Raw genomic sequence first — 14655 nt, 5'->3', positions numbered from 1 at the left:
TTTCTCTTGCTTGCAAGAGGTGCTTTGTGACTGGCCACACCTACCAGGTCAGCCATTTTGTCAGGGAGCCTTATGCTAGCTACCTTTTTGGATCAGGCCAAATGTCCATTGAGTCCAGCCATTTTAGCAGTCTGTAATGCAAACCCTGGGTCAGTAATGCTCTGGCATTGAATTGGGTCTCTCTGGTAATCAGAGATCTATTCCCTCTTAACATGGAGATTGTGTTTGACTATTTAGAATTTTAGTTATCCCTCTCCTTCATGCCAAAGTGTTGCCATAAATGGAGGAAGCTGAAATCTCACAAGATGGTCATCTCTGTTTGTTACTTCATGCTGGATTCAGCTTCCTGCACAGTCTTGCAAACATTTGTTGAGTTGTCTTCGCCGTGCTGTGGCCCAAGCTAGAAATTGTACATATACGAGTGGAATAACTACCAGCTTTTCACAGCTCTCCAGTAACTCTTAACCTGCTCAGAGATCCTGCGAACAGATCCTAATTGTGTGGCCTAGAAACAGTCTTAGGACACAGTTCATACATGGGGTTGGGCATAATTTGCTTAGCTGTGATTTGCTGAATACATTAAAACTGGCAGGGTTCACAGAGGGCCGTTGGTTCTTTCAAAATGGCAGTGGGCCATCTCCATTCCTCCATCAGCGCCAAGCCAACGGAGAGAGGGGTTGCCCAGAACTAGAGTCTTTGGGGGACTGCAGGTTGTCCAGCTCTTTAATTTGAAGGAAAAACCTGTAACTTCTGGTGCTGCCGTTGAGTTCATGCTTTATTGAGGAACTGGAATCTCAGCTGCTGTTAGGGAATGGAAGGAGCTGGCCCTGCCTGCCACTCTCCCCCTTTGCCTTTGGCTCCCTGTGTAGAAACAATCGCTAATCAGGCCTGTTAATGGGGATGTTTTTGACTGGCCTAGTTGGAAGTGTTTTCATTTTTCTTTTTCCACACGAATGATTAGCTGTAAATTATAAACACTGTAATCTAGTGTCAGCGCCCAGCCTGCAGATTAAAGGGACCATTAGACTCAATCAGCACTTTGTTTGTTCAACTCTGATTAGGAAACAAGCAGCATCGCAGCTTAGTTTGGCAACTGGCCACCTTCAGGGAACTTCGGCTATCCTCTGACCAATGCAGTAGTGAAGCTGCCTCTCTGTTCCTACATTGGCAAAATATGCAGAGGCTTCCAGTGATGGTTTCTCGGTTGATTCCCCCACCCCCACCCTTTGCGCTTGTAACATTCCTTCAGAAAAGAGGCTGGAAAAGGATCCCACCTCTAAAGCGTTCTTGTGTGCAGGCCATACTATACAAGTTTGCAGTAATGATGGCTGAACACCAAGCAAAGATCCAAAGATGTATTTTTGTGTGTGGGGGTGGGGGATTATGTAGTTGTGTTAAAGATTAAACCAATGCAAACTAATATAAAGTAGAGAAGGAAAAGAAAAGAACTCAAAGGAAAAGCTAAAAGTGCAAGAAAAGAAAATAGAAAAGAGAGGAAAATAGAAGAGAATAGAATATAATTTTTAATTGGCCAAGTGTGATTGGACACACAAGGAATTTGTCTTTGGTGCATATGCTCTCAGTGTACATAAAAGAAAAGATACGTTCATCAAGAATCATAAGGTACAACACTTAATGACAGTCATAGGGTACAAATAAGCAATCAGGAAACAATATCAATATAAATCGTAAGGATACAAGCAACAAAGTTACAGTCATACCATCATAAGTGGAAAGAGATGGGTGGTGGGAACGATGAGAAGATTAATAGTAGTGCAGACTTAGGATGCCTTTTCTTTACAGCAGGTAGAAGAACAGTTAAAATTTACCTCTTACTGTTAACAATATATGATTCAAAATCGTAAACCATAAATTCACTTTTTTTTAAATTTTGTGCAAAAATCCATAAGGCATTTCCAATCAGCAATAAACATAGTTTTTGTTTTCTCCACTCAAAGAATTCAATTTAGCCATCCCAGCAGAGTCTATCATCTTTACCAACCATTCTTCTGTCCTTCTATCTCACTGCAGTAAGATCCAAAGAATTTTTGGATTTCCTGCTTTCTGGCCCCTGGCAATTATCACTGCCCTAGTGTAGAAACTGCCCTAGTGTGGAAAAGTAAGACAGTGTATCTATAAACCTGTGCACTTTTTCAAGGATCAAAAGTATTCAGTTGATAGACTTGGACCCATAGAATACGGATTTGAAGAATTATGATGCTCAATAGTAAAGCTTCTAGTTTGTTCAAAAGGACCCCAGTTCAACCTTCTAAATTTGGGGAGGGGGGGGCAGCTTTCTGAAACTATGGGCTGGAATAAGCTAAAGGCCAATCCTTTTGATTTGAAGAGCAACTTAAGTGAGGATATACATGTGAATCAAGAGCCAGCCCAGCACTGGGGTTAGAATGCTAAAGTGGAAACTAAGGTAGTCCTTGCTTAACACCAGTTGTTTAACAACTGTTCAAAATTACAATCGCTTTAAATAAGTTTAAAGGGGTGCTTTAAACTTATAATAATATAAGAGAACATGATGCCTTGTAACATAAAAAAAAACCTAGATTCCAGGGGTGGGTTCTACTTACCTTTACTACCGGTTTGCAACGGGAGCGCACGCATGCACAGAAGCTTCTGCACATGCGCAGATCATCAGTTATGATGTCCAGGAGGGTGGGCGGAGCCTCTTGCTACTTTTACTACCGGTTCTAAAGAACCGGACAGACCCGGGAGCAACCCACCACTGCTAGATTCATCTCAAGCTCACATACACCCCCATTCTTTCCACAGTTCCCAATGCATGTCTTTGAAACAGCCATGTTTTTAAATGTTTCCTAAATATTCCACATGGGGGTGCAGTTCTCCTCTCAGGAGGCAGAGGCTACAACATAGGAAGCTACCTCCTACTAGGAATGCTCGGAAATTAGGAAGTTGCTATGTACTGATGATGACTGTTGGTTCATGTTTGAGATTGGAATGAATGATTGCTTGAACGATTGACTTTTATCCCACTTTTGTTATCTTTTATAAATAATTCAAGGCTGCAAACGTACCTAATATTCCTTCCTCCTCCTATTTTCCCCACAGCAACCTGTGAGGTGAGCTGGGCTGAGAGAAAATGACTAGCCCAAAGTCACCCAGCCAGCTTTCATACCTAAGGAGGGACTAGAAGTCACAACTTTCTGATTTCTAGCCTGGTGCTTTTAGATTAAACTATGCACTCATTTTCAGATCAAAGGCTAAAGTTCTTGACTGAAGGGGAGGCAGAATTTTAATTTAAATGTAAATGGCTTAATTTACAAGTCACCCATCTCCCAAATGACTGGGCAGCTGAAAACTAAAGTTTGCGCCCCCTCTGGTTTTTCCAACCCATGCTTGGAGATGCTGGACACTGAGTGTGGGATTTTTCTATTTGCAAAAGAAGGGAGGGAGGGAGGGAGGGAAAGAAGGAAGGAAAGGAAGGAAGGAAGGGAGAGAGGGAGGGAGGGAGGGTTTGATAGGGGCTTTTTCAACATATTAAAAGGGCGTAAGTTTTCATGAGCTGCATTAGATGGACAGAATGGCTCTCCTTTTCTGCAAAGGAGATGTCCCTTTCCTTTTTTCAAGAGAGGCACCCTCAGGACTAAATAATTTTACTCAGCCACGGCAGAAGGAAAAAATGAGCAGATGTTTTAACAGAGAAATACCAATAGCCCACTTTGTCCAAGCTTATTTGAAGGTGCTCTCAATGTGTAACTCTAGGTTACCACCCTACAAACCCTTGCTTTTGTATGGTCTCTTGCCATTTGGCTTCTTTTCAGTTCTTCTCAAACCACTAAGTCACTGGCCTGGTTAACAGACTGTGCTAAACCCAAATGGGTTTCTTATTTTTGGCTTAGCCTAGGATGTTCCCTAAACCCAGCCACTGTACTTTATAATTTGTAGCTTAATGTGAACCCAGACCAATGATGGCTTATGCAGTAAGCTGATTAAACAAACAGAAGCTCAGCTCAGTGCCTGAAGCTAACTATGTTGATGCCTGCCCTGTTTCAATTTGGGTTTTTTTTTCCATAACCAGAGATTATACTGTTGAAGTTCGTGAGATTGTTAATTTCTTTGTTCTAAATCTCATTACTTGTCTGATCCTTGACTACAGAAACAAGAGGCTTCGAAGAAAATAGTGATTACATTAAAAACAGCCAAAATAAAATCCAATTGAGGCATGTATTAACTGGGCTAATTCTGTCTCCCTTTCTGAATAAATACCTGTAGTGCTAGTTAATAAGCCAATTACATTCACAATAAAGGATCTTTAACTGGCTGCCTTTTACATGCGCTAAGGTACATAGCCACTCTCTGTCTCTGGACGATCCTGTACCACCTGCATATGAAAATTTGGTAGTATTGCTTGGCATTGCAAGACCATCTTGAGGAAAAATGGCATCATGCCTGTCTTCTAGCTAGAGCAAAACACTGAGATGTGTTTTTACTGGGAATCAGGACCCCCATCATTCAAAATCAGGTTGTCAGATGGATTAGGGTCAAGTTACATTGAGCTGTTTAGTATAGAAAGGTTTAACAAAGCTGATGGAGGTCCTAGATAAATAGAGTTCTTGGCCAGCAGGTGGCACCAAACGCATTAGTGCTGAGATCTGGTAGGAACCATTGGGCATTGTTAAGGAAAAAGTGTCCAATTGGCTAGTTCAGCTTCTCAAGTCATTTGTTTGGTAATGCTGAGTTCAACAACCATTCTAGCTGTACTGTCAGACATTTAAAAGTCCATTGATATGAAAGGTCGCATCCAACTTCAACACAGCATTTTAATATTGTATTATGCCTCAAAAATCTATTAGAGTAGCGTATGTAAAGTAAAGTAAAGGTAAAGGTTCCCCTCGCACATATGTGCTAGTCATTCCCGACTCTAGGGGGCGGTGCTCATCTCCATTTCAAAGCCGAAGAGCCAGCGCTGTCCGAAGACGTCTCCGTGGTCATGTGGCCGGCATGACTAAACGCCAAAGGCGCACGGAACGCTGTTACCTTCCCTCCAAAGGTGGTTCCTATTTTTCTACTTGCATTTTTTACGTGCTTTCAAACTGCTAGGTTGGCAGAAGCTGGGAAAGTAACGGGAGCTCACCCCATTACGCAGCACTAGGGATTCGAACCGCTGAACGGCCGACCTTTCGATCGACAAGCTCAGCGTCTTAGCCACTGCGTCCCTTTTTACTAAATATTGAACCCATCCATATCGTGTTTGCATATGCTTTTCAGTCTGCCTGTAGTACTCTTCACTAGGTCAGCAGGCACCTGGTGCTGGTTCATGGATCTTGACATTTCAGATATAGTAGATCGTGTTTGGCATTCCAAGGCTCGGGACCTTTTGGAACTGAAGAACATATGAATTGCGGAGAGAAATATTCTTTCTGGCGCAGGCTTTGTTTCAGTTATCATTCTAGAGTTTTCTTCTAATGTACAGAATAGAATAGAATAGAATAGAATAGAATAGAATAGAATAGAATAGAATAGAATAGAATAGAATAGAATAGAATAGAATAGAATTCTTTATTGGCCAAGTGTGATTGGACACACAAGGAATTTGTCTTTGGTGCATATGCTATCAATGAAATAAAAGAAAAGATACGTTCATCAAGAATCATAAGGTACAACACTTAATGATAGTCATAGGTTACAAATAAGCAATCAGGAAACAATATCAATATAAATCGTAAGGAGACCAGCAACAAGGTTACAGTCATACAGTCATAAGTGGGAGGAGATGGGTGATGGGAACGATGAGAAGATGAGAAGATTAATAGTAGTGTAGACTTAGTAAATAGTTTGACAGTGTTGAGGGAATTATTTGTTTAGCAGAGTGATGGCGTTCAGGAAAAAACTGTTCTTGTGTCTAGTTGTTCTGGTGTGCAGTGCTCTATAGCGTCGTTTTGAGGGTAGGAGTTGAAACAGTTTATGTCCAGGATGTGAGGGGTCTGTAAATATTTTCACAGCCCTCTTTTTGACTCGTGCAGCATACAGGTCCTCAATGGAAGGCAGGTTGGTAGCAATTGTTTTTTCTGCAGTTCTTATTCTTTTTTTTTTTTTTTTTTATTGAGTTTTAAACAGATATATAAAAACAATACAAAAAATACAAAGACATTACAAAGACAGACGAATTCCCACCACCAACCTACCCACACTATGCTTTACATATATGATTTGATCATCATCAGAATATATGTTGCTTTATAAATTAATATATACATAATACATTGTCAGTTCAGATATTTTGGAATTGAAATAATCCTGCATCTCCTTTTTTATTTATTTATTTCCGGTTTTATTTTTTCTACCCTATGTTCTTTCATCTATATTTGTACTGATTTCCTTTTCCAGCCATTGATACCACTGGTGCCACACAAGATAGAATTCACTTTCTTCTTTGTCTTGGAGTTCTAGTGTCAGTCTATCCATTTCGGCACATTCTGTTATCTTTGAGATTAGTTTGTCTTTGGTTGGGAGTTGATCTGATTTCCAATTTTGTGCAAACAGTAACCGTGCTGCTGTCAAGATGTGTATGATGAGGTATTTTGTCTCTTTGTTGTGTTGTGTAGTTATCATTCCAAATAGAAAAAATTCTGGAGTGTTTTCTACTTGTTGGTTTAATATTTCTTCAATGATTTCCTTTGTGTCCTTCCAGTATTGTTGGGCCTTTGCGCATTTCCACCAGGTATGATAGTATGTCCCCTTTTTTATTTTGCACTTCCAACAGCGCGGGGAGGTGTTTGGATATATTTTGGCTAGTCTGGCTGGTGTTAGGTGCCATCTGTAAAACATTTTTATGAGGTTTTCTTTGTATGGTATGGCTCTTGTCATTTTGATGTTCTGTTTCCACAGTTTCTCCCAGTTTGCCAGTTGAATGTTGTGCCCTATGTCCCTGGCCCATCTTATCATATTTTCTTTTACTGTTTCTTCCAATAATTTATATCTAAGTAGGTAGTTATATAATTTGGTTATCATTTTTTGTTCTGGGCCTTGCAAAATCTTATCCAATTCGTTCAAATTATTCGAGATTCCATATTGCTTTTTATCTGCTATGTGTCTTGAGTGTATTTGAGTATAGGGCCACCAATCGATATTTATGCCGGAGTTTTGGAGTTGCTGTCTTGAGATGAGTTCGCCTTCATGATTCAGTAGGTCTTGGTACCTCATCATTTTTCCTATTTCGAGAGTGTTCGGGTATATCAGTGCTTCCATCGGGGACCACCATTTTGGTATTTTTGTATAGTGCGTTCTCTTAATATCCCGCCAGATCTTGAATAATGAAGCTCGAATTATATGAGATTGGAAATACATGTGTCTTTTATCCAATCCGTCCCATAAAAAAGCGTGCCATCCTCTTATTAAATCAAATCCTTCTAAATATAAAGTTCTTTTGTTGTCGAGTGCCATCCATTCTTTAATCCAGGTCAATCCTGATGCTTTATAGTAGAGTTCCCAATCTGGTGTTGCAAGGCCTCCTTTGTCCCGTGAATCCTGTAGAGCTTTAATTTTAATTCTAGCCTTCTTTCCCTGCCATATGTAGTTCATTGTTATTTTGTTGAGGTTCTTAAAGAAATCTCTTCCAGGGTGTATTGGTATCACTTGATATAAATATAGTACTCTTGGTAATATATTCATTTTTATTGAGGCAATTCTGCCCATCAATGAGAGTTGTAATCTACTCCAAATTTCTAAGTCTTTTTTGATTTGTTTTAACAATTTGGTATAATTATCTTCTTTAATTGTAGTTGCTTTTGCTGTCAACCAAATACCTAGATATTTTATTTTCTTTACTATTTGAAGTCCTAATTCTTGTTCTAATTTCAACTGTTGTGTTTGGGTCATATTCTTCGTCAATACTTTCGTCTTTTGCTTATTTATTTTGAGGCCTGCCACTTCCCCGTATTCCTCAATCATTGTCATCAACCTCGTTCCCGATCGTGTTGGGTTTTCCAATATGAAGATCACATCGTCTGCAAAGGCAAGTAATTTATACTCCTCTCCCCGAATCTTAAGGCCTTCCACGTCTTCTTCCTTCCTGATTTCCGTTAATAAAACTTCCAGTGCAATTATAAATAATAGAGGTGACATGGGGCAACCTTGTCGTACGCCTTTCTGGATGTCAAAAGTTTGTGTCATGTCACCATTTATTGCAATTTTGGCTGTTTGACAGGAATAAATCTTTCTTATCAATTTAAGGAATTTCTCTCCGCAATTCATTAATTCCAGTTGTGATGTGAGAAAGGACCAATTTAAATTATCAAAGGCCTTCTGGGCGTCGAGAGATATTAAAGCTATTTCCTTATCTATTTTCTTATCGTAGTATTCCAGTATATCTATGATCGTTCTCAAGTTATTTTTAATCTGCCTCCTGGGTATGAAGCCATTTTGATCTGTATGTATGTATTTATGAATTATTGTTTTAAGTCTCTGTGCTAATATTGACATGAATAGTTTGTAGTCTACATTGAGTAATGAGATGGGTCTGTAATTCCTAACTTGGGTCCGGTCTAAATCTTCTTTGTGTATTAACGTAATAATGGTTTCTGTCCATGATTTTGGGATTTCAGCTGTCAATAATGCTGCGTTAAAGACTTGTAGCAATATTTCGTCTATTTCTTGTTGGGAATGTTTATAAAATTCAGTAGGAATTCCATCTGGTCCTGGAGTTTTATTGTTCTTTTGTTTTTTACGGGCTTCAATCAATTCAGTCATTGTTATGGGGCGATTCAGGGTCTCTCTATGTTCTTCTTCGAATTGTGTAATATTTACTTTACTGAGATATTTTCGAATTTGGTCTTCGGGAACATCTTCCTGCTGATAGAGATTCTGAAAGAATGTTTTGGCTATGTTTTTCTTATCTACGTGTGTATGGAATAAAGTTCCTGATTCGTCCTGGAGCTGGTGTATAATTCTTTTGTCTGTTTGCTTTTTTAATTTATAGGCTAACCAGCGTCCAGTTTTGTTTGCGTGTTCGAAGTTGGTCTGTTTTGCCATTTTTATTTTTTGTGCCAAATCAGCTTTCGTAGTCAAATTCAGTTTGTGTTTAGCCAAATTAAGTTTTTGCTGTGCTATCTTATTATTAGGGTGCTGTTGTAATTTAGTTTCTTCAATCTTGATTTCTTCCAATAAGTCATTCCTGATTCTTTGTTTCTCTTTTTTTCTCTTTGCCACGTATGCAATGGTTAGGCCCCTAATATATGCTTTCGTTGTGTCCCATAGATTTTGTAACGACGTTTGGTCCTTTGTGTTAATTCGGAAAAATATCTTAATCTCTTTTTCCATCATTTGCAGATACTCTTTTTCCTTTATAATACTTGTATCCATTTTCCATCTTTTTTGTTTTCGGGAGCCTTTCCAAATTATTTTGATGGGGTTGTGGTCAGCCCATATGTTAGGCATAATTTCTACGTTGTGCGTTTCTTTACTTAGTTGGGGTGTCATCCAGGCCATATCCAATCTTGACCACGATTGATGTGGGCCCGAAAAGTATGTGTACTGTTTGGTTGTAGTATTTAATTCTCGCCAAGTGTCATGTAGACTCATTTCTTGTACCAAGTTCTTAAATGTTTGTGGCAGTGTCTTCCTTTTAATTTTATTCTTCCTGTTACTATAGTAGTCTTCCCGTGTGTTGACAATTGCATTAAAATCTCCGACAATGCAGATATTTTCATAATCCAGCTCTTTTAATTTATCGTGTAATTTTTTATAAAAATCTATTTGGTTTCCATTTGGGGCGTAGATGGCTACTAACAGTATTATTTTTGTTTCCAGTTTTACTTCTATTATTAAGACTCGACCCTCTTTATCCACATATATTGGCTTTGTTCTTATATGGTCTCTAACATATATTACCACTCCCCTTTTTTTGCAGTCTCCTAAAGATGTGTACATTACTCCTAATTTTTTATTTTCAAGTAATTTTTTCTGTTGTTTTTTTATGTGTACCTCTTGTAGGGTGATTATATCTGCTCCTAATTTTTGCAGTTTAGTGAATGTCTGATGTCTTTTGCTTGGTGAATTTAGACCATTTATATTTATAGAAATGAGTTTTAGTTCTTCTTCCATTCCTGGTGTTGTTTATTTGTCTGTTGTTTTGAGTTTGGATGTGTTTCTTGTAACTCTTTGTGTGATCCCCATCATTTCCTCCTTCCCCAGCTTTCCCTTCTTCTGTTCCTTATCCTCCTTATTTTTTGGTTGCTCTTCTTGGTCACTGGGGTTTGAATCTTCTCTGCCCCCTCTGCTCTCCTGTTCTCCTTCATATCCTAAATGTTGGTCTGCGAAGTCGTGGGCTTTTTCTATGGTATCGATTCGAAATTTTCTTCCTTCCCAAGAAATGAGTACTCCTTCTGGTATAAGCCATCTAAATTTAATCTTGAGTTTATTTAACTGTCGGGTTAAGAAGTTATATTCTCTTCTCCTATCCCTGGCCCTTCTCGGTATTTGCTTCAGCGTTAGAACTTCCCTCCCTTTGTACATGACTGTCTCCTCTCTCATCTTTCGGTATATTTCTTCTTTCATTGTTTTTTTTGTAAATCTGATGTGTACTTCTTTAGGGAGTTTGTTTCTTCTGGCATAGTTTGTGAAGGCCCTGTAAATTTCGTCGATGCCACCTCTTATTTCATCCTTATCCTTATGTGTCGCCTCTGCCAAGATTCCAACCATAATTTCACCCAGGTCTTCCTCTCTCTGTTCTTCTATATTTTGAAATCTTAAGTAGAAAGAGGCCTTTTCCATTTCAAGAAATGTCAGTGCGTCTTCCGTGTCTCGACTTCTTGTTGCTTGTTGGTTCTCCATCTGTTCCAACCTGGTAGCTGTGGCTTCCACCTTTTCCTCAACTTTGTGGATTCTCTGTTCGTTTTCGGTTATATTTTGTTGAATTTTCTCTATTTTTTCATCTATATTTCTAATCTCATCTTTAATTTCCCCTACATCCAATCGCATTTGTTCATGGTTCTTTTTCGTTTCATCATGATTCAGGGTCATCTTATCTTCCATCCTTTTCATTCCCTCCTGAATCATTGCAAGGGCTGCTTGGATGTTTTGAATACCAATGTTAGTCTTTTCTTTATCTGTTATTTCCCCTGTCTTCTGCTGGACCGGGGAAGCCACCAATAATGTTTGGGTTGGAGATATTTTCTTAGTTGATTTAATAGTAGTTGGTATGCTTGAGGTTGCCATATCTATTATGCTTATTATTTTTGCCCACAATTTCATAAAATTCTCACATATAATGTTTATAACCTGGATGCAGGATTACTTTTACAAGATTTTTTTTTTTTTTCAGAATATTTCTAATTAATAATACGATATTGGGAAAACAGCAAAAAGGGAAGCGGGGGGGGGGAAAGCAAGAGAAGGGGAAAACAACGGGGAAAATTTAAGCTTCTAACAATTCATTAGTTACCTTTTTCTTCAATTACTTACAGAATAAAATGTATTTTATTATAATAGTTCTAGAATAGAATCAATATCAGATTAATTATTATAATTCTAACTAATTATTTAAATTGATTTACTGTATATGAATAAATTGATTAAATATAATTAAAGATAATATGCTATAGTTGTTTAATTAACTTCAAATAAACAAATTAGACAGACTACTTAAGAGACAAACTAATAAGTTATTAAAGGTTATTTTCCGGATCTAGTATCTTATGATATATAGTAGAATAAGCTTAATTCGAACCAAGTGTATATATATTGTCCATTAACTATAGTTTTAATCTTTTTTGGTGTTATGTGAACTTATCTTCCTTCCAACCAAATACGGTTCCAAAGGTCTGGATCACCCTGTTCACTTTGATTATTCCACCATCCAATTTGATCTATAGTCCTCTATGTTCCTATTATTAGAATCCACGTCCGAATCCACGTCCGGTCTCAAGGTGTAATGTTATATTCTCTATTTAAGTCCTTGTCATCTGGTTCATCAGCTATTAGTCAATAATTAAATTGTTCAATCCAAACAGTTCAGTCTCTGATAGTCAAATAGTCCAAATCCCTCACACTTTGTATCAGTTTTGTATCTTAATCTTCGCAAGAAGTATCAATAAAAGATAGTTTGTATGAATCCACTCCAGTCAAGTTTACCGGAGTTTGTCTCAACTCTCCGCACTCTCCCACAAGGTTTTCTCTCTCGAATTATCTAGTTCAATCCACTCTGACAACTCCACATCAGTCAAATCCAATACGATCAGATTGTAAAGATCCGTCCAGGTTTCTCTCCTCTCCTCCGATCTCCGGCACTCCACGCTGCATACACTCTCTCCGCTCACTCCAATGCTGCACGGTCCGTTCTTGTTTAATTATTTATCCAATTCTCTCCACTCAATCCAGTCCACACTTATAAGATCCAATACTAATATCCAAGTCTTTTTAAATTATTCACTATTTTCGTCTCAGTATTCATAGGAATTACCTCCTTCCGCTCTTCCGCTCTCACTGTGCACTCAGCTGTTCAGATTTTTGCGCTGTCACTTTGCTGTCAAAATGGCTCCGTTCCGATCTATCTTCCGTCGCCGCTGTCCTCTTTCTTTTTCGGGTTTCTCTTCCAGCAGCGCTGCTTCTTACTATCAGGTAGATTTTGGGGTGTTCTGGATAATGGTCTTCTGTTGATGATCTCTTATACTTTTCAATCTTCGCTTCCCTCTTATACAGTTATCAGCGCCTCCGGCCAGCCCCGTAAGGCTGGTTTTTCCTCGCTCTGGATTAAGGGCTTTATCTTGTACCTTCGGAGAAGTTGCGATCCCCTCCGAGGTCCTAAGATGTTCCCCTTTAAGCTATTGATCACTACGAGATCAATAGCGCCTGTTTCGGCTCCAGATGCGGGATTGTTAGGGACTCAGGAGCGGAGCTTCGCCCCTTTCGTCCCTAACGCGCTGAGATCGCCGCCGGAAGTCCATTTTTTTTCTGCAGTTCTAATTATCCTCTGAAGTCTGTGTCTGTCTTGTTGGCTTGCAGAGCCAACAAGATGTAATGTACATGTTTCTACACCCTGATTGTGAGACTGCAGATTTGTGTCCCTGATGATTGCAACACTAATTAGGTTAGCCAGAGGAAGCTCCTTAAAAGGTATACCCACTTGCTGAGGTATGTCTCAGCACTTTGGAGGGGGGTGCTTTTAATGTATCCTTCCCTCAAAATTCGCACTTGTTTCACACACTTTTTGTCTTGTAGGAAACAGCCAAAATTCTTTTTTCTAGGCAAGGTCTTTTGAGTGTAGCTTTTTTATCCACTTGTAATTGTTTCACCCTTGGATTTCTTTTTATTGTCATCTATTTTTACATTCTATGATTTGAATGATATGCTAATGAGGATAGTAAGTTATAATAATAACAACAGTATAACAATAGCACACAGACTTATATACTCCTTCACAGTGCTTTACAGCCCTCTCTAAGCAGTTTACAGAGTCAGCATATTGCTCCCAACAATCTGGGTCCTCATTTTACCAACCTTGGAAGGCTGGAAGGCTGAGTCAACCTTGAGCTGTTCAGAATTGAACAGCCTGCAAAACTGCATTCTAACCACTGCACCACCATGTCTCTATGCAATATTTTGATGGAAAGTTAACAAGAACTGATGGGTGTTTTTTTTTTTTTCAGTTAATGCATTGGTAGTTCCTTCTAACAGTAAAGATGCCAGGATTTTGTAACCATTAGTCTCAAATATCTTTAAGACAGGAGTGAAATGCTCCCGGTTCGGACCGGATCGCCTGATGCGGTAGCGATGGCGGAGGGTGGTTTGGAGAACCGGTAGCAAAAATCCCTGCGCCCCCCCGCCCATGCCCAGCTGAGCCGCGCGATCATCAGGGGCTTTTTTTTTTTTTTAACTTTTAAAAGCATTTTTTCTACAACCTCTTCAGCCAAAAAAACGCTTTTAAAAGTTAAAAAAAAAAAGCCTCTGATGATCATGCGGCTCAGCTGGGATTGTCAGAGGCTTTTCAAAGCATTTTTTTCTGCAACCCCTTCGGCAGAAGAGGTTGTAGGGGGGAAAATGCCTTTAAAAGCCTCTGGGGATCCCAGCTGACTTGCCTGATCGTCAGATGCTTCTAAAAGCATTTTTTTCTGCAACCTCTTAAGGTTGTAGAAAAAATGCTTTTAAAAGTAAAAAAAAAAAAGTTGGCTACACCCACCCAGTCATATTACCGCCGCCCCCAAGCCATGCCCACAGAACCGGTAGTAACAAATTTCACCCCTGCTTTAAGGGGTTATGGTATACTTTAGTTCAACAGATGCCCCATAATTTATAAAGATATTCTTTCTGGACTTTAACTAAATCATTTTGTTATTAATCCTGGCTAACTATATACTGGTAAACTTTGATCCTAAGTCAAAAGTTGAGCTACCTTGGTTTAATATCATAAACACGTTCTTGCGTGTTTCAAGTCATAATGAGTAGAGCATCCTATAAATGTAATTTAGAAATGAATAAAATTGCAAATTGTGAGTAAGATTGCAGCAGTACTTGTCTGTGTTTGTTTGTTTGCATAGAAACAAGAACAAGATAGATGAGTCATTAGTAACTGCAATGTTTATGTTTTCCAAATTAAAAATAGCTTTCACATTAAGAAATACTGGTTCTAGCATGAAGTCTGTAAAACCCTTGCCTAGCTAGTAGCTCCCAAAATGTATACAGATAGTC

At 38.8% G+C, this 14655-nt stretch overlaps 1 protein-coding gene across 3 annotated transcripts in view; it reads left to right on the top strand.

Annotated features, from left to right (window-relative positions):
- The window catches only part of ACVRL1 (activin A receptor like type 1), a 54808-nt gene that overhangs the window by 26611 nt on the left and 13542 nt on the right, over positions 1-14655 (top strand). The gene's annotated exons all lie outside the window — the stretch shown is intronic.

This window comes from Pantherophis guttatus, chromosome 2, assembly GCF_059756535.1.
Source record: "Pantherophis guttatus breed Tessera chromosome 2, ASM5975653v1, whole genome shotgun sequence".
Classification (NCBI taxonomy): Eukaryota; Metazoa; Chordata; class Lepidosauria; order Squamata; family Colubridae; genus Pantherophis; species Pantherophis guttatus.
Note: the sequence above shows the minus strand (reverse complement) of the source record. Positions and strands in the feature narration are given on the sequence as shown.